The following is a 26,571-nucleotide window of genomic DNA, read 5'->3' on the forward strand; positions in this document are numbered from 1 at the left end:
AGAGGTATTGTAATAACCTTGAGAAGACGGCTAAATTGAGATTCTATCAAATAAGTATGACGGATGAGTCAGTGGCACAAGCCTGTGATTGATGCGGTATGATAAAAAGCCTCTTCAAATCTAACATTAATCTGTGCTCTGCTTCCTACGTTCGACTTTGGCTGAAGACTGCTCAGATGAGTAAACAAAAGAGATGGCTAATAACCTGTCACCCTCTTTAATCAATGCTCCCTGCAAGTCTGGTCAAGATACTCACATAAGACCAATACAAGAGTCGTGGAAGTTTGGAGCTTTGACTAAAGAGGCATGATGGCCAGAGAGGGTATGAAGTGGGGGGAAAAGGAGAGGGTGGATGAATGCTGAGACAAAAAGCTGGATGGAATATTCTCAAAACAAATCAAGTGCAACTTGTTCCCTTTTTAATCACAGTCATTTGGATAGTAACTTTAATTTAAGGACTAAATTGACTTTTCAGGAGTCTTTTTTTTATTAAGAAGTCTGTCATATTCATGGCTGGACATTGACACCAAATTTATTAAAAGTTGATTCTTGATGATTCAGTTCACCGCTCGTGCTGCATAAACAGCTTCAGCTGAGGGACCAGAACCCATTTCCTCTTCCACAAGCGAGCTGGCCTCTTCTGCTTTCATTTGAATATCAAAAAATGTGTAAATTACAGGCCAAATTGCAAAAGCCCTTACTGCAAACAAAATTGGGAACTGAAATGGGTGTCCAAGGGAAAACTGTCAAGGACCGAGTATTATGATATTGTATGGACTGCCACATCAAAGACGAAACTCATTTACTTCTACAAAAACGAGACGGCACAGAACCTGAGAGTCTGCTCACTAGTTCATCAACCCAACATCTGCATTAGGACAGACTGACAAATATGGTCTTTGCAGTTTTTATATAATGGAAAAATACCAGTTCTGGGGGTATTTTCCTACATTCATACTGACGTTTGTGAGTTTATTTTGCAACAAGCCGCAGGTTTCAAAAGATGCAACTTTTACTTGGAAGGCAAACTATGTTTTCTTTGCCTGCTTGATGCTCATTTCAGTTTCAGGATGAATTATACTGAACGCCTTTGCCTAAACCTACAATGACACAGGCAATTTTCAGGCAGTTTTTGCACTGTTTAGACAGCATGGCCTGTTAAAGAAGCTACTGACATACAGAGTGTATGTATACTTAGCATAAATGTGACAAAAACGGGCTTTTCTCATTGTACAATTGACAATTACAATAAGCTATATTTCACTACACACACACTAGAAACTGAATTATTAGACAACACTATAATAATAAAAAGGAATTAATTAGAGAAGGTAGAGAATTGCTGCGATGTATACTGTCCTCACCTTTGCCCTTATTTTGTTTTCCTTTAATTTTTTTTGATCCACATCAAATCTCTTAGGTCGTAGCCGGTTGGCTCGGTTTAAGGTTTAAAACTCTTTATCTCTTCTGAAAATTCAATGAAAAGAAATGAACACAAAATTCACTTCTGGAGTCGAAGTTCTTAAAAAACTGAGCAATCGCTGTCGAGCTGTTCTGCAAATCAACTTGAAATAATACTTCCATGAACATGACTGACTAAGCCCTCCATAGCAACCATAGCAAGTTTTAAAGATCTGCATTACTTGATTTTCAGTGGTCCCTTGCAGGTGTGACAGCCAGTGGGCCGGCGTTCTTGTTGCCTGTGTCTTTCAGGTATGTGGTAGGTGGAGCTGACCCAATTATAGACAGAGCACACCCGAGAAGGCCAGTCCCAGTATATAAAACCACCTTGACTGAACCTCTCTTCATCTGGGGCTCATTGTGCTCCTGTGTGCTCCACACATGTGTACTGTTTCACAGCGTTACAGCTTTGCTGATGCTCATTTCAGAGAGACATGAACAGCACATCTGCACATTCCAGTGCAGAAGATTGACACGACAGATCACCCCTTGTTTTACTCTGCTATGTGCAAACCCTGATTTTGTTACCTGACTGGACTCTTGCGCTACTGAGCTTTTGCTACTGTTATCTGTGTCACTGATCCTTCTACCCCATGTTCTCAATATGTGGCACACCCAAAATGTGTGGTTTCACCTTTGTTATTGTGGCACGATTCCTGGGGCCCGTAACATATGTATAAATGGCACTCATTTCTCCGTTCCTTGTAGTCTCCTGTACAAAAAGTAAACTTCTAGATGGCTTTGGTGCAGCTTACCTTCTCAGACCCACTCTTTGAGCAGGTAAGCCAACCATATAATGCAATACTATCATAACAAACCGTAAGAAATAGCACTACATGCAATACAAACTCTTTTCACTGTAAGCCAAGAAAAGTTAAAAACTATGCTACATCCTTATTATAACAAGCAAACAGATCCACCTACCACATATATTATCAGTGTTGGGGAGTAACGGAATACATGTACCGCCGTTACGTATTTAAAATACAAAATATGAGTAACTGTATTCCGTTACAGTTACCGTTTAAAAAGGTGGTATTTATAATACAGTTACTTTGTTGAAATAAATGGATTACACAGCGGTACTTCCCTGTTTCATATTGTGGCGGGTCAGGACTGTCTGGGTTTTGTTTGACAGCTACGTTCTGTTGTTCCAGGCGGCAGCGTTACGGTTGCCATGGTGACACTCTCTCTCTGCATGTTTCCTGGGTGAGAGAGGCCTTTTTGTTGTTGTTGTGCTAAGCTAATAGGCAGAATGCTACAGGTATAGCTCTAAAGAATGTAGCATCATAGGCAGTGTAGTCCGTGCTGCAGGGAGAATGGACTGCCATACCCGTTATGTGTCTGTGAGCGAGGGAGGGAGAAAAAGGAAAAGTACGAGCTGTCATCGAGCAAAAACGGGAGCTGGAAGCATGTAAATATAATAATAACCACTGCAGCCAAGAAGAGCGCCTGACGAGCCCAGTTGTAAGTAAGCTATTAAGACTCGACTGTACACCGTGTTCGTGTTTTCCTCTGAAACAATAAGTCCCGTTGGAGCAGCCTTTCAAGGCCTCTCTCTGTCTCTCGCTAGCAAAGTTGACCCAGACAACAAAGTAAAGCTAGTTTTCAGCTACGAGCCCGACACAGAACCCACCGTATTAGCCAGAGGTCCCTTTACTACGGTTCGGAGCCGCGGACCTTCAGTAACAGTAATAAATCACAGCAATAGTACATTCATGTAGTTGTAAACAGCATGATAATATATTAAGTAATCCAAAGTATTCAGAATACGTTACTCTCATTGAGTAACGTAACGGAATACGTTACAGAATACATTTTGGGGCATGTATTCTGTAATCTGTAATGGAATACATTTTAAAAGTAACCTTCCCAACACTGGATATTATACACAGCTGTCAGGCATTGAGCCACCTTCTTATATAATAACTCCTTTATTTGCTCCTTTTCCCTTTAGGAAGACTAACTGTTTGTTTATTGAGACAGCAGTGCCTTAATGTCAGTATCTCCATATGCTTTACACTCCTAGTAGGTGTGATGCTTTAAAGTGGATGTGGCAAGATAATATGAGCTACATATTGAATGAAGTGTTGGGGGCACTCACAGTCAGTCAAGGTCTGTCAAGTCCAGTTTCACTCAACTTTCATTTATTTTACAAACCTGCCAGAGACGGCATATTGCCAGAGAGAAGTGCGGGTATGAGGAGGATTCTTGGTCCAAAGAATCAAAGCTGATTTAGGAGATATGAAAAACGTGCTAATCTTGTCCTCCTGACATCGTAGCTCAGTTGTTAAATAATGTGAAGCCCTAGCAACTCAAATATTTTCTATTTTACATTCAAGTTATTTCCAGAACTGAAAAGCTTTCACAGCCCATTACTCGCTTTTGGGTTTCAGAAAATGAATTTTAAATCAATTATATATTCTTTCAATTTGCATCATTATCAATCTGAAAGAGAGGCAGTTCAAGTTCTCCAAAAACTGGGAAAGAAAAACAATTTTGGGGAGCAATAATCTTTGCCGGCACATTCTTGCAGCCACACACACACGGAGAGAGACTTGAAGATATAATTATTTGAATTAGATGAATGGCTCATCCTTAATTTTGCACTGAACACCGCTCAAAGGCAGGAGCAGAGCAGATCAGCGCTAATCGAATGCTGCAATTTCCTTCTATCACCAATCATCTGATGACAACATTTAATGTGCTGCAGCCATGTACTCTCCATCTCCAGACATTAAATATTCATACAAACACAACAAAGCTGCGGTGGACAGGGGTTGTTGAAAAATGGATAATCACCCTCAACCGTGAAATATGAAAAATCTGAAAGTATAATAAGTGTAAATTATGAATGTGGGCATGACGAGCAACGATAAGGGAATAAATGATGTACATGGGCCAACACGCAAAGAGGTGGATGCCCCGCTGAGCTCATTCATCTTCCGCGTTCCATCTGAAAACAGTCCATGGCGCTGTGACCAGAGGAAAGCTGCTTTGATCCAAGTGAAATGCCGCATCGCCCATCCAGATCAGACTGGAGCCATTTAATTTGTTGTTCAAATTCTCAGTGACATAATGTTGCCATCTTGAACGGGGCCACGACTGGCCAAAGGCCACACAGATGCATCGGCACAAAGCCCGTTGGGTCTTTCAACAGCAAAGAGATTCCATTTGCTTTCAAATGACCACACAGAGCCAAAACTCACAGGAATCAACCCTGGATCAGCATTAGACGGGGTGGTATGGCTGAGTGGAACGTTTAATATTTCACAGCTCGTTTCTGACACTTTGTGTGTGGCTTCTTGCATGTTAATTGTGGAAAAGGCGCACTGGGCTAAAAGGTTAGACTGGCTGATGGGTGAGGCACAATCTGCATGCATAGCCAATATTAAGGTGGGGTTAGAGTGGGCTATATCTGCGCCGAGAATTATCAGGATTACAACAGCTCGAACGTAGCCACACCTAGAAATGTCCAAATCTTTAAGAAAATCCTATCTGACTTCCTGCATTAGGCAATTTCCAGTTAATGCAGTCCAATAGCACTGCCAACTTTAAATCTCAATATCAATTGTATTTCTGTAAACATAGTTATCTCATCGTGTGTGTTTGAACGTGTTTTTCTTTTCTGAAAGACAAAGATCGGTTAACCTGTAAAGCCTAAACCATGAAAGAGTTGACGGAAAATTCTAATTTCTTTTTAAACTGGAGTTTTTATTGAACCTTCTGGCAAAATAATAAAAAATAGGTTGTAAAAAGTCTAGTGTGTTGTTCTTCAGCAGAAAAAAAATGATGTAGAGGTCTCTAAAACTCACAAAAACTCATGAATCAAATATGATACATTTGGCGTTACAGGATTAAGAAAAGCCTTTATGTTGATAGTTGGAACATATCTTTAAAAGGATAAGAGGTTTGAATCCAGAAGTGAGGTAGCTATCGGCACGGGTGGTCTCAGCTCATCCAAATGTCACTGTTGCACCCAATCAAAATAAAAAGTACAGCAAATGGAAACATGGGGATACTCTCCTAACTCCTGCTTCTGATCCGGTGGGCAGCCTACAGCCAGCCTTTGAAGTCAGCTGCTGCTCTCGTCTTCTTTTCGCTGTGTTCATGAGTCTTTGACGGTACACTATAAACTCTGATGGCTCAGACTGCACACACATCGTCTTCCTGCTTCTGAAGCATAATATACCAACAAAAAAAAAGAAGAAAAAGTAAGCTTAGAGAGAAGCGATGCCAGCATCTAGCCTCAATTTGGTAAAGTGTACTCTCCTTACCCCAAGGCTACAGCTATGCCTACATCCCGTTTGCCCACCTATTATTTATACAACACTGCTCATGGAACTTGTTAGACTCAATTTAGCAAAGAAAATTCCTTGTGAACTCAAAAACTTGTGCAAAAACTGCAACTTTCACAACATCAGCTGAACAGGAGAGAAAATGTTCGACTCCACCTTCCACCGTCCGTGCTGTGAGCAGCGTCCTCGGCTGGAGCACCAGCGGTTTCTCCTCAGTCTCAGGACTTCAGCATGAACGTGTTAAGCTGAGACAAATCATATCAGCCGGCCCAACCTTCGAGCATGGTCCCAGGCACTGACTGTGTAATACTGTGCTGTTGTTCAAATAAATGCTTAAAACTTGCATTGAATGCAATGACGTGTAGATCAAATTTGCTTGTGACTTTAAAAGAAATTCTTCAGAACACAAGAAATAGGTCATCTTATCAGTGTAACTATCTCGGCTGGGGGAAAATGAAAAGGTTGGTCAACAACAGGCAGAGATATGAACAGTTTACTAGCGGTAAAGGAGCTGGTATGATAGAGCACAGTAACAGGGCAGGCTCTATTAACCTCTGACACCAGGGCATGAAAAAATGAAAAAAGAGCAGCCAACAGGGTTAGAGAACATGGCGTGGGTGAGTTGGTGTGAGTTGAAGAAAAGTAAAAGTATACGATCACTGTAATCGGACTGAATGTCCCGGTTGAGTCAACTTGCTGCTCATTCTCTGAATTAGCGCATCTATTCCCACTGCAGCATGATAACTGGACATGAATATGAATGAGTTACACAAACACAGATCTTTGTCAGACTTCCTGATAAAAATCCGTCGCCTCTCTGTTGCTACATTTTTCCTGATGCTTCAAGAGTCGAATTAAATACGAGCACTTCGAGCCAAGAAAGATTTCTTCAATGAAAGAAAAAAAATGGCACTTGAGACATGAAATATTCAAAATGTTGATGTAATAAATATGAATTATGAATCGAGTTTTCAGGCAGAGCGCTGAGGGATCAAGTGATGACACAAAGCAACACAGAAGAGTGAATGATGATGGCCCTGCCCTGCTATAACCACCCATGTACATTTGTTATTGTGCATGTGGCTGCAACCATAGCGAGGGTGTATCGATCGCTCTGAAATGTCGTCCAGACAGCACTCTGCCTTTTTTCCCCTTGTTTTGGATACTTGTTTATCTTTTTAAACATTCTAATAGCAACACAGAAAATCTGAGCTAAAACTATGTGGAACAGCAACAACACCGTCTGGAGATTAGACCAGGGGTGGGCAATCTCAGTCCCCGAGGGCCGGTGTCCCTGCAGGTTTTAGATCTCACCTTGGGTCAACACACCTGAATCACAGGATTAGTTCATTATCAGGCCTCTGGAGAACTTCAGGACATGTTGAGGAGCTAATTTAGCCATTTAAATCTGCTGTGTTGGTTCGAGGACACATCTAAAACCTGCAGGGACACCGGCCCTCGAGGACTGAGATTGCGTGCTCCTGGATTAGACCCTTATTAACACTTAACTATATACAGCCCCATATATTTGATGAAGACATATGTCTCACTAATCACATATTGTAAAACTTTAACCAAAAATGAAAATACAACTGGCCTGCTGTGCTGTACACCCAGACTGATATATGAGTTTAGCAATATGAGCACTAGGTGATGAAACTGGCATCTGCATGAAGAATCTAGTGCAAGAATTTAGCTTCGTAACACCCAAAGGTGTGTGTGAGTGTGTATTCACACAAGACCTAGTGCTAGCTGTAGAAAAAGCTTGACAGTAGTTCTTGCTGCCAAGGGTGGCACAAGAACTACTTTAGGGGACAACTAGGTTTAGATCATCTTTTTTCCCTTAAGAAATTAAATTATTATTTTAAAACTCCATCGTATTTACTTGGGTTATCTTTGATAATCAATTTGCCCTGCTAGCGCAGAGCATTATCATTCCCAACACGTAACATAGCGACGATTTGTCACGCCCCCAGGCGTCTCATAGTAATGCAAAAAGTACCCTTCCACGTCCCCAAGAAACACTCTGCGTTATATTGAATCCCATATAATCCCACACACTTGGAGCAGAGGCTCCAGCCATACATTCCAGCCCTAACCCTAACCTTAATCTTAACCATAACCAAAGTGTTTTCCAAAGTGATTCAGGATCAGAATGTGAGACACATTTATAGATTCATTCCAACCAGATCTCGCGCCTCCAAACACGTCACATTCGTCGGTATGTTACACGTTGGGATGAGAACGTGTTTTCTAGCGGCTATCTGTGAAGCTCAGGTCCTCTATCAGAGACCTGGGAGCTTGAGGGTCCTGCGCTGTATCTTCTGGACAGAGATCTTGGATGTTGTTCCCGGGATCTGCCGGAGCCACTTGCCTAGTCAGTCCCCCGAGTGCTCATATTAGCACCTGCACCACTGTTTCCTTTACCCTCCACATCTTCTCAAGCTCCTCTCTCAGCCGTTGGTATTTCTCCAGCTTCATGTTTTCCTTCTTCCTGATGCTGCTATTGCTTTGTATAGCTACATGTATCACTACAGCCATCTTCCTCTGCTTGTCCGGTTGGTTAGCCATCATCAGTTAGTCAGCCTGTATGTAGAGATCCCACAGGATCTCAGTTCAGTCATTCTCAACCATGCCAGTATCTGTGTCCCATTTTGACATCCGGACTTCCAAGCCAAACTTGGCATAGATGTTCCTGTATACTATGCCAGCCACTTGGTTATGGCGTTCCATATATAAGTGCAGGTTGTTCAAGAAAATATTTTACGGCCCTCCTTTCACACTGCAGAGACAAATACGGTCTAATTCTGTTGGAAACGACACAATATGATCCTTTTTTACACGGTGGTGTGACATTTAAATTGCTTAATAGTCCGTTAAGCACATTGCTGAAAAGTTAATGAGCAGTAACCTCATCTCATTTTTTTGACTTCCAAATTGTAATTCATTGTAACTGTAATTTTATTTATTTGTACTTAATCATAAGCAATCATAATTAATGGCAATTAATCAAAATGCTGCAGCTGGACAGAGCACGATGAACTATTTCCTCATTTATGCTAATATAATCCAACTTGCTCTTAGTTATGCATTCATGTTTGAGAGGATACTAAACGAGGACACAACTAGGGGTGGGGGAAAAAATCGATACTGTGTAGTATCGTGATGTTTTGTTTGCTAATAATGTATCGATACAGGGACAGCAGAAATCGATATTCTGTTACAAATTTTTTCGTGGACTGGAACATGCTCTGACTTCAGAGCATGTTGATCCTTTTTCTGAGCAAGAATCCTGACATTCCTTCACTGTCCAAATGTGTTTAACGTTTTTTTGGCAGCAATAAACATGACAGTTTACTTATTTTAATTTAAGACATGTTTTATTTTAATTAAGTTTAAAACTTTTTTATTTAATGTAAAAATATATTTTGTTTTAATTTACATACAAATTCTTCAGTTGCTGAAGGGGCTGCATAGTTTTCATAAACTGCATAGTTCAGAATAGCTATAATTGTACCAGATGGTTGCGTTCAGTTAAGTTGGACTAGACTGTAATACAAACCGTTCAGTTTGTCAACAATAAAACTGAAATGAGAGAAAGACTGAGTGTGAGACTTTGATATTAGATAAAATAAATATTGATAAAGTTTACCTTTATGTACAGAATCTGAATATTGCAAAATATTTTAAAAATTCGTGCGTTAAGTATTGTGATAATATCGTATCGAGGGATGTGATTCCCACCTCTAGACACAACGCCCCATACTTTTATAGGTGGAAGAAACTACGGCTCTTCGGTGGAAAAGGTTTTGCACATGTGTGTAGTTGGTGTAGTAATAAGCTGAGGAAGATTGCTGTGCTTTCCACATTTATGATGTTTCTGCCATACCTCTCCCATTAGGGGTGAAGAAACTTGATATACAAGTGTAAAAATACATTTTGTAGATAAATTGATCATATTTTTCTGCATTTCTTCAGAGGTGTGAGTGATAGTCCAAGCTTGTTGTCACACTAATTCTACGGTTTGGGAAACTAATCTACTTCTGCTGGTGAGTGATGACTGGCTTCTTGAGAAAAGCTCCTGAAACTACAGGCTACAGGCTTGAAAACTAATCAGTGACACTGACAGACAGCTAGTGGATCAAATCAGGATGCTGTCAACTCGCTGTTAACAAGGAAAGTAGAATTAACTTGACTAATGGTTAGCAGTAGTTCTCCAGACACAGAATAAGCCCTATCAAGCAGCTCCCAAAATGAACAGTAAGTGACCAGAAGCACTGACTTATCAGCCTTAAATGCTGTCCAAATCGCTAGACAAACATTAGCCTGGGCTGCTCTGTCAAAGCTGAAAGAAGCTGTTAATAAGAGGTGTCAGATTAAATTAAACCCTCGATTTACGTCGTTTGCTGCTGTTTCCCGATCAGCTCCGAGGAGTTTCATTCTGAGTAAAGCCTGCCCTGTGGGGGAGAGTAATTTTATATTTTGGAGGAAAAAAAGTCACGCCTGATTTGTTCCCATTGTAAACAAGTAAGGGACTAAATATGTGGATATGCTGGTAAAAAGCAACACCGCCTGTTACCAAGGAACAAAAAAACACATATAATTCTAGCAATGTTGTGACGGTGCACTGCTTCACTCCCACATCTGTTATGCAACATGCAAACCACAGTGAGCACTCAGTTCAGAGAAATAAATTGGAGCAAAGACAATAACCTGGCGATATCTCTGGTTTTTATTCCTCTACACTAACAATTTCCACCGCTTCCTCTTTTTCCTCTTCTCTTCTTATCTTTTTCCACATTTGCAAGCAAGTGGAAGTTCGAATAAAACACCTGCCAGCCTTAACAAAAACAGAGAAGAAACAAATCTTATCTGAAAAACACTGATGCTCCTTTCCTGTGTCAAACTTAGTCTGGAGGATTAAGGAACCATTTAGTCTTAGAATGAAGCACTGAAATGTTTCTCTCTCTGCAGCTGAAATCAATTCCAAAATAATCAACAAATATTAACAAAAATAAAATTCCCCACTCGCCCCTGTGGGCGGTCTATCCTTCAAGCTCGGGGCTTCTACCAGAGGCCTGGGAGCTTGAGGGTCCTGCGCAGTATCTTAGCTGTTCCCAGGACTGCGCTCTTCTGGACAGAGATCTCCGATGTTGTTCCCGGGATCTGCTGGAGCCACTCGCCTAGCTTGGGAGTCACCGCACCTAGTGCTCCGATTACCACAGGGACCACCGTCACCTTCACCCTCCACATCCTCTCGAGCTCTTCTCTGAGCCCTTGGTATTTCTCCAGCTTCTCGTGTTCCTTCTTCCTGATGTTGGTGTCATTTGGAACCGTTACATCGATCGCTACGGCCGTCCACCATTATGTTGTCCATCTGTATCTGGAAGTCCCACAAGATCTTAGCTCGGTCATTCTCCACCACCCTTGGAGGCGTCTCCCATTTTGACCTCAGACTTCCAGGTTACACTCGGCACAGATGTTCCTGTACACTATGCCGGTTACTTGGTTATGGCGTTCCATGTATGCCCTGCCAGCTAGCATCTTGCACCCTGATGTTTTGTATCTGGATTGTCTCTGGGGCATCTTTACACATCCTATATATTTTTTTTTTTCCTTCTCTATTTTCCTTCACACATAATATTCATTCGTACTAACAGCATCTCAGTCAGTGCCAATCCCCTGCTGCTACACTGACAATCTGTAACAAAATCCGCTAGGACTATATTGTATTCCTGTCCGTTACGAGAACTACGTACTTTGTGGTTGTCAAGTCGATAAATGTGTTTATATAGCAAAATTCAACACAACAGTTATTGACCAAAGTGCTGCACATCATCATCATCATCATTTAACAAATAATGCACTACCAATAAAAGTAATAATGTAAAAAATGTTTTAAAAGTGAAACAAAAAATACACCGGGGAAAATGACACAGAGAGTGAAATGGAAACTGAAAAGGCCAATGAGGGCTCTGAATGCTGATAGCAAAGGTAGATAACCTAATGTGAAGAGTGAAGGAATTCCAGAGGTTTGGAACTGAGGATGCCTGGAATTTTTTTCATAGGACTGAAAATAGGAATACAATGCTGGATAGAGCAGAGCAAGCCCATACATGTGATCAACAACATTTTCAAATCGATCCTATACTTCATAAAGAGTCAGTGTAATGATTTAAGTACAGGCAAACTATGATCATGCTTCCCTGCACCATTCAGCATTTTGAATCAACTGTAAGTGTAATATTAGTGCTTTGCTCAGTCCAACATTTAACAAATTGCAGTAAGTTAATAAAAGCATGAATGACGTTTCCAAGGTTGTTAACAGACAAAAACCTGAAAGGCTGTAGTCACTGATTTGATCTGTAAGTCAAATTTTTAAAAAGGAATCAAAAAAAAAACCCATTGATACTCTCTACTTTACCTGAGGTTTAAAATGTAAAAAATAAGATCTGAGTTTTGCTACAATTAACTGTCTGAACTGAATCACTAAAGCTTCATTTTTGTTTCGATACATGTAAAGGATATATTGTGAGAGCCAAGTTTTAACCTCAGCTGAACAACAGTTTAACAACCTGCCTGAGAAGCTGGTGTCTGGTTTAAGTGGCAGGTAGCATAAAAGTTGTAAGCAGCGCAACGTTTTTTGAATATAGTCCAAAATGATAGTTTATACAGTGAAAACAAAACTGGACCCAGAATTAAACCTTGAGGTACACCGCAGGTTAAGGAGAAGGTGCTGTTAGGAGAGTAGATGTGAATGCTGACAAAAAGGAGCCATGAGTAAGGTAAGACTTGAACCAAATAATGGCAGAAATACAATTACATCACTCAAGGCTGATTTGTGCTCTACTGTACTAAATAAACCAGTGACATCCAGAAGTATGAGGACAAGAGAGTCAATGACTCACGCAAGGTCTTTGAAAATTCTTAAAAGAGTTGATCCTGTGCTGTGATGAAATTTAAAACCAGACTGAAAAATCTCAAAAATATTGTTTTTATATAGGAAAGACTGCAGCTGCAGGGAAACATTTTGTCCAGTACTTTAGAAAGAAAGATCTGGGTAAAATATGATGGCTCTATAAGGTCAAAATGTGTTGTCCTTATGAGAGGACTGTTGCATGTTGAGAGAGTAGGCTGGCACTGTCCCTGTCACTAAACAAGTATTTATAATTGTTCAAATTGATGGCCCTCTTATGTAGACACCTGTTAAAACAGATGAAAGGAAAACTTATCTGATTTATGCGTAATAGTTGTTGACTTATAAATTATATTACTTAGGACTGAAAGTGAGACAGGCCCAGAGTGGTCCAGTACAGGATGGATCATTATTGCAAAAAGTGGCCTTAAGTCTAAGAGGTGAGATCTTATCAAAAAAACAATTTTAGGGAAGGTGTCATACAGTGCAGGATAGATAAAGCAGGGGGCAGAGGGTTAAGCACAGAACTAACTGTACTGTGGAGGATTACGTAAGATTACTTAAGACTGTAAAACTATTTAAAAACAGCATTTTTACTTTCTTATCTTACATTTCTAAATAGAGTTAGTTATCAGTACTGATATCAGCTGGCAAAACAAACCTTTCAAAGGAGTGGGAGGTATGGTTTAATTGATTAATTTTACCCTTTTTAATTTAAAGCCATGAAATCAAATCCCTGTGCAGTGTTAGTCTGTTAGGAAATGACATGCTACATATTCCCTGTGGAACTGTGCATCATTAGGTAATCTAAAGAGAGAGTCATTAGAACTTGAAAAATATATTTTCTAACGTAAACAAACACAATGTGGTTTGTGCTTTTCAGCAAAACTGGCATCTCTCTTTGCCATGAGCCGAGCATTCATCTTAACTTTATTCTATCTAATACAATCTTACGCTATCCAGAAAGACAGTTCATTGATTTGTATACTATACTATACTTTCTTTAAATATACAATTCCAAAAAGGGTATGTATGTATATACATATACGTGTATATATATACATACATATATATATATACACGTATATATATATATATATATATATATATATATATATATATATATATATATATATACGTGTATATATATATATATATATACACGTATATATATATATATATATATATATATATATATATATATATATATATATATACACAGGTATATATATATATATATATATATATATATATATATATATATATATATATATATACATATACATATACATACATATACACACACACATACATACACATATATACACACATATATATATATACATATATATGTGTGTGCATATATATATATATATGTCCCCCCCTAAATTGTATTCCCCATCACTTTTAGAAAATGATTTAAGAATATTGTTGGAAAGTGGGTTGTTTATTCTTTTATACTTGATTTTTGTGGTACAAAAATGAACCACATTAGTGAATTTGAATATTTTTGATTTTAACAATAGTGAATTTGTATGATCAATAAACAGCATTATAGATGATCATTATGTCCCATTTTTTACACTGTGGACAATGATGACTTCTAAGTACTGCCACAAATACTAATACTGTATTTAACAAGCTTAACAAGTCCTGAAAATGATTGTTCAATCAATCCCATCAGTCTATCAGCAAGAAACACCTGCAGGGATGATACTGTGCCATGGTCACCAGTTTGAGCACTGCCTCCCCCATGTGCACTGTTCGGGTTGTTAACCTTGTCCAGCCCAGGTGCTACGGGAGCTTTCCCCTCTGTTCACGTTTACACTGAGCAGTGACCATTTCAGTGGAGGGCCACAAGATCAGCAGGGACTGAAAAAGGAATTTCACCCAGAAAAAGCGAGAACCAGTGGGCATACATCCAGTCCCCAGCTCAACTCTACTGTTTGTATAGAGCCATTCATCTCCTTATTAGGATCAGTCTTAAGGCTGAAAGGAAACTACAGGACTCCTCTGTGTTATTGGTGTCAGTGTCAGAAGGTTTGTAAAGATGCTGAACAAAGCGCACAGTGCTATTTGTTTAAGTATAGACAGGGACAGGCACAGAGATACAGGCACACATTTTAGGCTTGTCTTTAAAACTTTTTAGGCAGAATCATCCTTTTGCTAAAGACTGCTACTTTGCAGACAATCGAGTGTGGTTTGCTAAATGGCAGCTGAAAGCCAACACCAATCGTCTTAATCTGTACACCGGAGTTTTTGGCAGGGCTGTGTGTGTTGTTGGCATAGAAGTGCCTGGTGAGATTGCAGCATGAAAACTGCTACCAAAGGGACATTGAACATAGCATCAATTATAAACGAGCCTCTCATTACCGCTGCCAACATAAAAACAACAGAGGGAAAATAAATCGATGGATGACAAAGAATCCATGAATGATCAGTACGTGCAGAGTCAAACGCATTATGCCAGCAAAAAAAAAACAACAACAACAAAAAGCTCTGAAACTGTGGAAGAATAAAAGAAAAGCCTCCAGTTATATAAAAAACACTTTCTGACTATCACAGAGGGAGCTGCTGATGCCAAAACAGTGAGAGGTTTCCATTACTGAGGAACAGCCTTACAACTTTATGAGTGCAGGTGGGGGAGAGAAGTGAGAGTGCTGTGCGGGGAGAGATAACGATACAAATGCATGAGTGATCAAAAGCCAACGCACAGCAGTTTCAAGCAGGAGTGGACCACCCTAAAATACAACAACATTTCATTTCCTTTACAAAACGCTGCTGTTGAACAGAATGACAAGGAGTAGTTGCTGTACTCTGAGTTTGGCACCGACGGGCACGGATAACTGCTGCAGAGATGGGCCCACTACAGACTGGAGCGCCCGCTGATTATAAATCAACAACAATATTAAAGAAGTGCGAGCCATACTAGCACACCAAGGAACAAGACAGGAAACTACATTAAAGAACAAGCACTCAAGTCAGCAATGTTGGACAGGCAGAAGTAATAGAAGAAGTTTACAGTTACCTCACTAAGAGCTAAAACTTCAAAGCTAGAAATTAGCTTAACTAGGTAATTAATTAAGCTAACCCTGAGCTTAAAGAATCTTTAGGTAAAAATTGACTTGTTCCTGTACGACACCAGTGTAAATAAGTTATACTGTAATGATGAGACTGAATGGAGACATCAGTTTCGTGTTTCTTTACTCAAACCAAAAGTAAAAAATGTAGCATGTAAGTATACGCAGGAATATAATTTTCGTGAATTTTTCACAAAAAATGACAACAGGCTCAAGATAAAGAAAAAGTATATTCATGTCATTCAACAAACCTATTAGAACTTTTATCATTTTAGCTTAGTGTGACAGTCATTAGTGCACATTGCTGATATTTACGGTCACACTACCTCCTCGTTTCTTGTAGCCAAAAATGTAGGTTTCCTGACAAGTATAAGATTGAACACAATGAGAGAAAGCATGTCAGCCCTCAATTTCAATTCAATTTTTATTTATATACTGCCAAATCACAACAACAGTTACCATAAAGCATTTATACTGTAAGGTAAAGATTCTAAAATAATCAGATGATCCCATGTGAGCAAAACACTTGGCGAAAGTGGGAAGGAAAAACTCCCTTTTAACACAGTGACACCTCGCTAGGCTCATCGAGGGGCGGCTTTGTGCCGCACCCAGATAAACGGCAGTTTGTGATGAAGTAAAAAATCAAACGTGACAAAGAAGAACTCCCGGTGCAGCACAGGTGAAATAGCTTTGCTGTTAGCATTTTTCCATGCTATGCTAACTCTCCTCCTCCAGTACTGCTGCCCGTTAGACAACAATACCCCATCCAGCTTTTTTTATTTTTGTTTCATTCACATCAGTGCATGTAATTTTATTCATGTTCAACTATACGATTACCTTGTTATGAATAAAATATTAAAGGCATTACAGAATATTATTATATAGGTATTGTCTAAGTTCTCTGTTGGTTACATAACAATCTAGAATAGAGTTCAGACTAAACATCTGGACTGAATTAATCAACAACTGCATTACAAAGTAATCTCAGAATACAAAGAGAAGGTAAAGCAGTCATAAAATGAACACTGTGACTCATAAATCCTCACAGTATGTGCAGAAACGTGTTTCACCTGTAAAAACAAAAGGTGGGTGGAAGATAAAGCAAAAGCTCAAAGTAAGCACTGCCAACACTTAAGGTGAATGTATCCACTTTTTCAGCACAGTTGTGCAAGTAGCCACTTGATCCTCTTTGAAACAATTCCTACCTGTAAAGGTGTGCGTGAAAACAGTCATAAGGAAAACGTCCTTTTCTGTACGTCGTTCAACAGCAAATTAATATCATATCTTATTCTTTTGTGGAAAAAGTAGCAACACGCTTGACCCCCCTTTAACAGAAAAAGCTAAAATTTTTTCATAACCTGTAACTTTTTTCCATGTATAATTCTATCAGTTCACAGATGTTTAAGGGTTTTACTGTATGTCTCCACCCAATGATCAATTCTAATCAGGGCTTTGAGCCTTTCCATTAGCTTCCATTTCTTCTTTTAGAGCCACTCCTCGACGGGTTAGTGCGGTCTGGATCGTCTTCCTGTTGAAAGGTCTAAGCACTTTCTCATCGCATCTCGCTCCCAGTGTTTGACTGGGCCGCTCCCACCTCCATGTTTCACAGTTATCATGATTTCCTTCTCCTGGAAAGCTATATTTCCTCTGTGCAAACACGGTCTATTATTACTGTGGTCAAACAACTCTATATTTTGAGATTTCTTTCATTTGAACAGCTATGACTGCTGGCTCGCCACACAGATCAAATCTGAGCAGTCGTTTACACTTTGATACCAACTGCTGCAAGAGTTACATGTAGATCCGGGCATGTTTTAGGGCTTTTGGAGATTTCTTTTTGTGTCTTTTGCTGTAGCTACTGGTCTTTTTGCCTTTTTATGTATTTAAGTGACTAAAAAATGTGTGTCAACTTTTTTGTGCAATTTTTTTTCAAAGAGATCAAAATCCTTGCCTGTTTAAATGTGTCAGGAAAGCAGTAGACAGACCATATGAAGTGCCTGCATGTCTCAGTGTAGGCTGGTGTTTACTCTTGCTTTAAAAAAAATCAAAACTCTTAATGGATTTGCTCTGAAGATCTGCACAACTTCTGTACCTACTAGGAGTCTGCTACATCCGTCAGTGCAGCTTCACAGTACAGTCAATACAAACTGCACTTATCTATTCATTTATTCCCACTGCATGCCACAAGGCAGTCATACTTAAGCTGACAGTCACAAAACTCACTGTGATGGATTCTCTATCATAACTACATTTTAAGTCTAAAAGCCGATCATTTTATTACGTGCATAAGTTACTGTTACTGATGGCTGCGTGGAGGATGTGACTCGTGCATTAAGTAATTTAAAATATGGTTTGTAGCAAACTGACAAAAATAATGTAAAATATAGTATGACTGATGGCCAAACAATTTAATCATACGGTCCATTTAGAGTTGTTTTATAGCTTTCCGTTTTATCACAAAGTCTTCCTTTGCAGATGAAAGTATAGAAATAAATTTCAAGTAGTCTGAGTCCTTCAGTGCCTTTAGTTTCATGTTTAATAGCTCAAAGTTCTGATTGAAAGTTCAAGAAGAAATAATAAAAAGGAAAACCTCACCATCTGACCGTATGATTGTCACATTCTGGGCTGTTTAGCCTTTTAGCATCCAGCAGGCTCCTGGTAGGTAGGTTACTACTTGTGGGTTAGATTGTGCTGATTCAGTCACAGACTAAGTCAGTAAAGTTACACAGTCTATTCATTCAATGGTATCAATTCCTTCATCCTCTAAGAGCTGCCTGCATGTTCTTGCAATAGGCTGGGCATTGTCGTGCACCAGAAGGAACCCAGGACCAGTGTAAATTCTGACCTAATGGCAGTCAGGGTGCCATCGCCTAGACCGTAGACTTCTCTCTGTCCGTCCTTTGAAAAGGTCTCCCCTGACCATCACTGACCCAACACCACACCGGTCATGCTAAATGATGTTACAGGCAGCATAACGTTCTCCACGGCTCCTTTCACGTCTGCCGTCTGCTAACTGATCAGATCAATATCACAGAAAGTTAACTAACTTGATGACAGGCTCTGATTAACATGAAATGAAATCCTTTCATTTTATTTAAGCAGTGCATTTGGCCAATAGCCAATTCAGATACTAATATTTTTGTTACATATTTATCATTCATGCCAAAAAACAGTTTTAGCTTGTCATGATACCGTTTCTAAACATTTAGCCAGTTTACAATTGACGTGAGAGGTTAAACGGGACTAACATGAGCCAATACCAATAATTTGGCATGATTAATCACACGACACAGCTACCGAATGGACTCTACAAAAAGTCCATTAGGTAAAAAAGGATTTGTGACAGAAGAAAATATGTGAAGCTGAAGAGGTTTCTCGTTTGTGATATAAAAAAAAAGATGACGTCATGAATAGGATTTGATGTAAGAGTAAGTACACAGCTTGCATGCTTTGCCACAGATTTTCTCTGTGTGTACAGCGCAGTACAGTTGATCCTTCACGAAGCTCCAAACGCAGCAACACAAACAAGTCGGTGCAACAAACGTATGAACAACTGAGAAAAACACACACAAGTGTGTCACGTGTTTCCGCAGCATAAACTGAGAAGTGTAAACACACACTCTGTAACCAAGCATGACTGTACACAGTGCAGAGTAATGACTGTGCGTGGATTTGCCTTCCGACCTGTCCGACCAGTTTAAAAGCCACACAATGGGCCCGAAGGCAGTGGGAGTCGTATGTGCGCCTACTGTACTCCTCCACAGACCACTGCAACAAACAGCAGCAGCAAGACCCTCAATAAACATATTTTCCAGCACGGAGGACCACTGGGTGATATCCAGCAAGAAGACAGCCAAACACAGCCTGCCTGCAGACAACGCCCACCTACTTCACTAGGCATTTGGTTCACAATCCTCTTCAGTTAAATTACCAGTGAAATATAATGTAGAGATCACAGTGTACCTACTGTCCTTAGCTGAGCTGTGTATCTCGTTAACCACGCAGCAGCAGCAACATTTTAATCACTGAGCACTTGGGCCAAGTGCAGCCTTACTTTACCTGCAACGTGCAACTTAATCTTGCCCGAAAATTATTTTATGCAAATTGCCTCATCTGTATTTTGCTAAGCAGCAGTAAGCAGGCTATTGTTGTGATTCTTTTTTTACTTTTTGCAACCCTAATCTCGCCTAATCCTCTTTTTAGGTCTTGATTTATGAATTTATTAACAGTTTGCACAGAGATCGACCTTGGCACCGACTATTTTTTCCTCGTTTTACCGGATTTTTACGCGGAAAACTCAGACGATCCCGCTCAGCAATCACAGGGAGAAATGAACAAAGATCAACAGCGGCATTAGCCTTCCTCCACAACTGTTGAATGCAACAGCTCTAATTAGGTGAAGCGGCCAAAAGGAAACAATAGCTGCTGGAAGAGGCCAAAATAGCTGGATAAAAGTATTTCCACAGCAGACCTCAGCGAAGGCGGAATAATCAACCTGAAAAGAAGCAGCTGCTGTTCACCGCCCCGCATGAACCAACTTTACCTGTAAAATATATTTTTCCTTTACTGTGGGGAGGCAAGAAAAAGGAGCATTATGGGATATCGTGAGCCAGATCAAAGCCAGACAACAACATGATGAGTCTCATCCTTCAGAGGCAGGGGATTTGTTCGAGGGAGGCGGCAGCGAAGAGGGATCGAGGGAGACGAGCGCGGGTATGCAAAGGAGGAAAAGGAGCAAAAAGAAGGACAACCTGCTGAGTCACTGTAATCATGAGGCTGAGGCGAGCTGAGCCACAGCTGCTCCCCCCCCCCCCCCCCCCCCCCCCTTTAGAAGGACAAAGTGATGCTTCTCATCGCCGGGGAGGGAGGACACATGTGACCGAAGGTGGGAAACAGAAGAGCGACATAAAACTGTCTTACAGCATGAAATAGCTCCTCCTCTATTCTCACATCTGAGGGCAACAGAATGATGCAACTGGAAGAAGGAAATAAATCGCTAGAAGCTGTAGAAAGCTAAAAAACGCTGGCTGGATCAGACAGACAGCAGCAGGATATAACTGGCTTAAAATGAGACCTATGACATAAAGACGGGGGACGACCAAATAAGTGTCGACATTGCTGCTGGCAACCCCGAGACAGACTGTGAAACAATGATGTTCCAGTCTGAACCCTAATAATATTCTGACAGGACTGCAATCTGCTGAGGCTTAATTCGATCCCCATTAAAAAAACAAATCACGCAACCACTGCAATTATGTTGTCAGACTCAGTGGCAGTAATGTTGTGTTATCCTCTTTTGTTTTTTTTTCCCCAAATCAAGCTGACAAAGGAGTGTGTAAAACAGGAAAAGATTCCCTCTCTGTGCATATTGGCTAAACAAACACAAATCTGCAGAGTGCTGCAGCTACTGCTGTACCTCTAAAATTACAGCTGTATCAGCCCACAATCAGTAACACAGCACTACTCATCTCTTATCAGGTATCAGGCATTAGACACACGGTGTGTAGGCTATGCTCGATTTGCATGTGAAAGTAGTCAGCATTCTAGTCAGCATAGGCTTGAGATTGGACAAAAATGACAGCCTCCCAGTAGCAAAGCCAAAGTATCTTGATTGTGCCCCTTGTGGCTGGTTGTATTATAGGTCATAAATACCTCTCTCTATTTAGCCGAGGAGACATAAGAAAATAAATCCCCAAACATGATCTCTTACATATCAGATTCACGTTATTATAGATCTCTCCTTGGATTTTTTTAGCTTTTTTTCTTTCATCTGTCTGAAAGAACAACACTATAGAGTCACTAGTAGACAGTTGTGTGCTCTTATTTTGAAAGTTCAACCACTACTAACCATTTACCTATTCAGGTGGTCCTTGATATCCTTCTCCTGTCTGATAACCCGTGGACGTGAGAATGCTAGACGTCGCTCTGACCTGGAGATCAGCTGTGAGCTGCATGGCCACTCACTCAATCTAGAAGGTGGGGAATGGCTTAATGTGCCACTATGGTGCACTCGCTGAGAGGCAGCTGCAGTCCACGACCTTGGAGTTGGAGTACAGAGACTCACTGAAGAGGAAGATGGCATTACTGATTCAATGTTTGTCACATACTATTTCCCATTTAACATTGTTGCTCGAAAGCACATTTCAACCAATAATTTGTAGCTTGCACGTGAGCTCCTGCCAGACTACTTTCTCCACAATAGAATCCAAATCAAAAACACTGCAAATTAACGGCTTCTCATTATATACTTCATGTCAAATTTTACTTTGCATCAATTATTTGATATTATAAAGCATCTGATGTTGTCATGACTAACAGCAGTGATTGACAGCTGCTCTGAACTAAGTAGTTACAAAGTAACTGTCAGACCAACGTTCAAAAATTGTGCAGGAGAACATCAAACTCCACTTGATAAAACTCTGAGGGATACGTGGCATTTTCACCATTCTTAATCTTCAAGAGAACTATCGCCCAACTGATTTATGGGGTGTTATCATCTGATTAAAGCTATTTGCTGATCTGGGTGACTGATAAATGAAAATGTAAAACGCAAAGAAGAAACTGAAGAAACACCCTTCAACCATGTTCTGAGTGTTGACATTGCATATTTTGTCCACCAGTGGGCACTCTCTGTTCCCTACAAACAACAACGAGCTGATCCGAGCACAGTAAATGTGCGTAAATTAGTAAATAAATAACTACACAAAATAAATGCTAGGAAAATGTGTTTTGATGTTTGTGTGTAAAAGAAAAATAACATCGCTAACCATCGATATCGCTCTTGAAACACTGTCATCATGGTTCTATATAGAACATCTTACACATCCTCTGATGATGGAATTTGCATCACTTGAACCCTTGCAGACTCACTGATAGGAAGCACCACTAGCATGAAGCTATCTGACGTACTCCATGTCTGAAAACGTAGGAGAGTTAGCACCGCTTTCCATTTGCTGCTTCTGGTTTGAATATTTTGTTTTCATCAACTTTATTATTTTGGAATAATGAATCACAACAGCAATGCTTTTACATTTCAATCTCAGCTTATTTGCTTTTACTTGTGGGTGCAGCAAATCTTTTCATAATGAGAAAGGCACAAATGAGGACTGAGACGACTCTTTGTGCAGCTTCTTTTTTTTTTTTTTTAAATAATGACAGTCATGCTTGTGGTAAAGCGTGGCTCAAAGAGTTGGCAGTTCGTCCTGTAACTGGAAGGTTGCCGGTTCGAGCCCCGGCTCAGACAGTCTCGGTCGTTGCGTCCTTGGGCAAGACACTTCACCCGTTGCCTACTGGTGGTGGTCAGAGGGGCCGGTGGTGCCAGTGTCCGGCAGCCTCGCCTCTGTCAGTGCGCCCCAGGGTGGCTGTGGTTACAACGTAGCTTGCCATCGCTAGTGTGTGAATGTGTGCGTGAATGTGTGGATGACTGGATGTGTAAAGCACTTTGGGGTCCTTAGGGACTAGTAAAGCGCTATACAAATACAGGCCATTTACCATTTTACCATTTACTTCACCTACCGCCTACTGGTGTTGGCCAGAGGGGCTGCCATATCGCGCCATCGCCATCAGCGAGGCTGACTGATTGCCCCTGTCAGTCTGTCCCAGGGCAGTTGTGGCTACAGCTGTAGCTGCCTCCACCAGTGTGTGAATGTGAGAGTGAATGAATAGTGGAATTGTAAAGCGCTTTGAGGGCCCTGAAAAGTGCTATATAAATGCAATCCGTTATTATTATTATTATTATTATTAAATGATAACTAATGATCAGATCCGTAATCTATGAACACACAAACTTTTGTCTTCCACATCACGTCTTGCGCATGCATACATTGTGCGCCCTTGTGGGGGAAATGCCATTTGAATGCAGCCCCACTATTGGTGAAAGCAACTACACAGAGAAGCATCTACAGAATGCAAACACTGAACAGCTCAAAGAATCACAGCCACAAATATCGATGCTGTTACACTGAAAGTTGATGCATCCATGCTTGTGAAGATTATAACACTGAAGGTTAGAGAAGGAGGCATTTAGATGAGACGGGTAGGGTCGGGATCAGGATAGTCTACACAAACACAGAAGTGCAAATACATTTCTGTGTGCGTGTGTGTGTCTGGGATTGGTCCCTGGAGTTCAGCAGGCAGGAAGAGACGTGACCACACTGGCCAAGCTACAAAAACACGACGGGTCAAAAAACATTTAGCTAGGCCAACAGCAATGACAGCCAGAGTGCAGGACACACACGCACGCACACAGACCCACACAGACCCACACAGCCTTGGTGCCTTGTTTATTAATGTTTGTAACATCAGGGTGACCCCGCATAATTATGCAGCCTTCCATGTTCCTGTACCAAATGCTAAAGGACATGCAAACTAAAACACAGCTGAAGGAAGATGGCTACGTTAAAATATTCCTCCTCTGTGGCTCTGAGAAGCAAGTAACTGCCCTCTTTTTCCAACAGAGACCTAACACTGAAATAAGAAATGGCTGAGTTCATCCGCAAGTGCCTCCAAAGAGACACAGAGGAGAGGAGGGCTGCTTCGGATGCCTCATACAAACTCATTTGAATTGCAAATGTTGTTAGGCAGCATGCTGGGCTGTGAAATCCCAGCAGTACCCTCGAGCATCACGCACAAACACCGACGTGTGCACATCAGTAGCGAAACTTTGTGTGTACACTACAGTGAAAAAGACAAGCCACAGAGAATCGTTGAGTTAGGAGCACTTTCCCATGTCTGAACTTCGTATGATCGCAATTTGATGCAAAAATAATGATGAGGTAGCAGTGCAGAAACTGGTGCTGAGATGATGAGGTAATGGCTCCCCTGCAGGTAGGAGGCGTGGGGGTGGGGGTGTTTGGTGAAGGAAAAGAAGAAGAAGAAGCATCAGGTGATGCTCGGAGGGAGGCTGGCTGGCAGGCTGATTAGGCAAGGCTGACACAGCAGGAGCAGGAGTGTGTCCGATGTTAACGACATAGATGCGGTGTGACAGCAGGCCTGCCAGCTGAGGCTGACGGTGCATGTGCGGCCTGAAGAAATGCGTTGACAAAGTGCCATAAGCACACCTGTATGGGGGCAGGGAGCAGGCCAGAACGCTGCAGAGGGGACTGTCTGACTTGCACAAATTTAAGGATGACAAAATCAATAGGAAGAGGTTATAAACATTTGGAAATGTCCCTTTGCATCAGCTGTTAACAACTCAATCGGCATGAAACATCAAAGCTATCAAATGTCATTGGGAAAGCCATGCAAATGCTGAAAGATTCCTACTAAAGCATCCTGAAGGCAAGTCCTTCCAACTCTCCAACCAAGTCCACATAACTAGTGAAAGCCAGAGGGCAGGGGGGCGAAGGGGAGGTCACTTCCATAATGTGACCTGCCTCAGTGTTCACCTCTGTGGCCAAATTGCCTTCACAGTTTTCACTGAAGTCACTGTTTCAGGCCACAGCACTGACAGAATCACTCACTGTGGGTTTTACACCATGAAATGCACTGTACACCCCCTCCACTTTGTTTTGGAAGCTAAATATAACTGCTTTGTGTGGGCAAACCAGAGGTGTTGATGGGAGGCAACATTGTGCAAGTAACTCCTCTGTGTGTGTGTGTGTGTGTGTGTGTGTGTGTGTGTGCATTTGTCAGGGTGGCTGTTGCATAAGTGCTGATGGGTGCATTTGAGAACGGACAGACTTAAACAAGAGAAGATCCGTTTGCCCTGACAGGCTGAGACACAAACACAGAAGGCGATTTTGTTCTTAAAGCAGCAACTTTCAACTTCAGGATGAAAACATCACGTATATATAAGAGAGAGAGGGAGGGAGGGGCTGCCTGGCTGCAGGCTTGCAGCTCTGATACCAGCGGGCGCAAACAACTCGCTCCTGCCCCTGCTCCAGTCCCACAATGTTATTCATCCCTCGGCAGAGGACGGCGCAGGCAAGCGGGCATAGTCCGTGCGCTTTCTACAATGATCGCTTCTACGCGAAGTAGCTGCAGCTTGGATAAAAGCCCCCGTCCCCTCCCGCCCCACTGCAGCACAAAAAGACCGTAACAAGAAGCCGTGATCATACAATTACGTGTGGAAAAGGAAGGAAGCAGCAAAGCGCGACATTCAAATAAAAACCAACAGTGTGCTAATTTAAAAAAAAAAGATGAAGATAGTCAACATACCCTCCTGTCAGACAGACATCCAGGGGAGGACCATGGATGGTGCGGGCCGGGGGAGTTCGGTCCTGCTCCTGCCGTCGCTTCGTGTTTATTTCCCGGTTTAAGGGAAAGGTGGCGCGTGTGTCTGTGTGTTTATGTGTGTGTGTGTATGTGTGTGTTGGAGTTTTGCCGGTGAAAGGCGTAATGAGAGAGGGAGGTGGAGGAGAGAGAAAGAGGGAGGGACGCTGTCAGATGCAGGGAGGCAGGCAGGAGGAGGGAGGAAGACACGCTCGGGCACATAGCCTGTACTGTCCGCGTGCTGAGGGGGAAGTGCGCAAAAGAAAGGAAAAAAAGGGGAAAAAACCCCGCTGGTGTCAATCCAGCAAGAACATTTTAAGCCCCTCTCTGTCAACAAGTGATCACATCTGAATAAAAAAGCAGGGGAAATGGGGCAGCGAGGTGACACCATCTCTTATTGTTTCCACTGCTGTTACGTTCACGTACCCCTGTGTGCCATGACAGTGTGACACATAAACACTTTTAAATGTGTTTCCTTTTGTTTTTCTTTTTTTTAGACAGCTTCTCGTGCAATCAAATATATACTTTGTCTTATAATAAGCCAATATAATAAACCCTAACTGCGCGAGGAGCTGCTCTTATTTCTTGTAGTGTCGTCAGGATG

General features: G+C 41.2%; 1 protein-coding gene across 14 annotated transcripts in view; it reads right to left on the reverse strand.

Moving 5' to 3' along the window:
* LOC146519120 (band 4.1-like protein 1) overlaps nucleotides 1–26,172 on the reverse strand; it is a 101,824-nt gene extending 75,652 nt beyond the window's left edge. For 5 of the 14 annotated variants that reach the window (XM_085160235.1, XM_085160233.1, XM_085160238.1 and 2 more), the window contains exon 1: nucleotides 25,914–26,172. The gene's annotated coding sequence lies outside the window, so the exon portion shown is untranslated. Of the gene's footprint in view, nucleotides 9,174–25,913 lie in introns of those variants that run through there. The other 9 variants (XM_085160239.1, XM_085160237.1, XM_085160236.1 and 6 more) reach the window with 4 other exon arrangements.
* Between the last annotated feature and the right edge of the window lie 399 nt (nucleotides 26,173–26,571).

Source organism: Neolamprologus multifasciatus, chromosome 5 (genome assembly GCF_963576455.1).
Source record: "Neolamprologus multifasciatus chromosome 5, fNeoMul1.2, whole genome shotgun sequence".
Lineage (NCBI taxonomy): Eukaryota > Metazoa > Chordata > Actinopteri > Cichliformes > Cichlidae > Neolamprologus > Neolamprologus multifasciatus.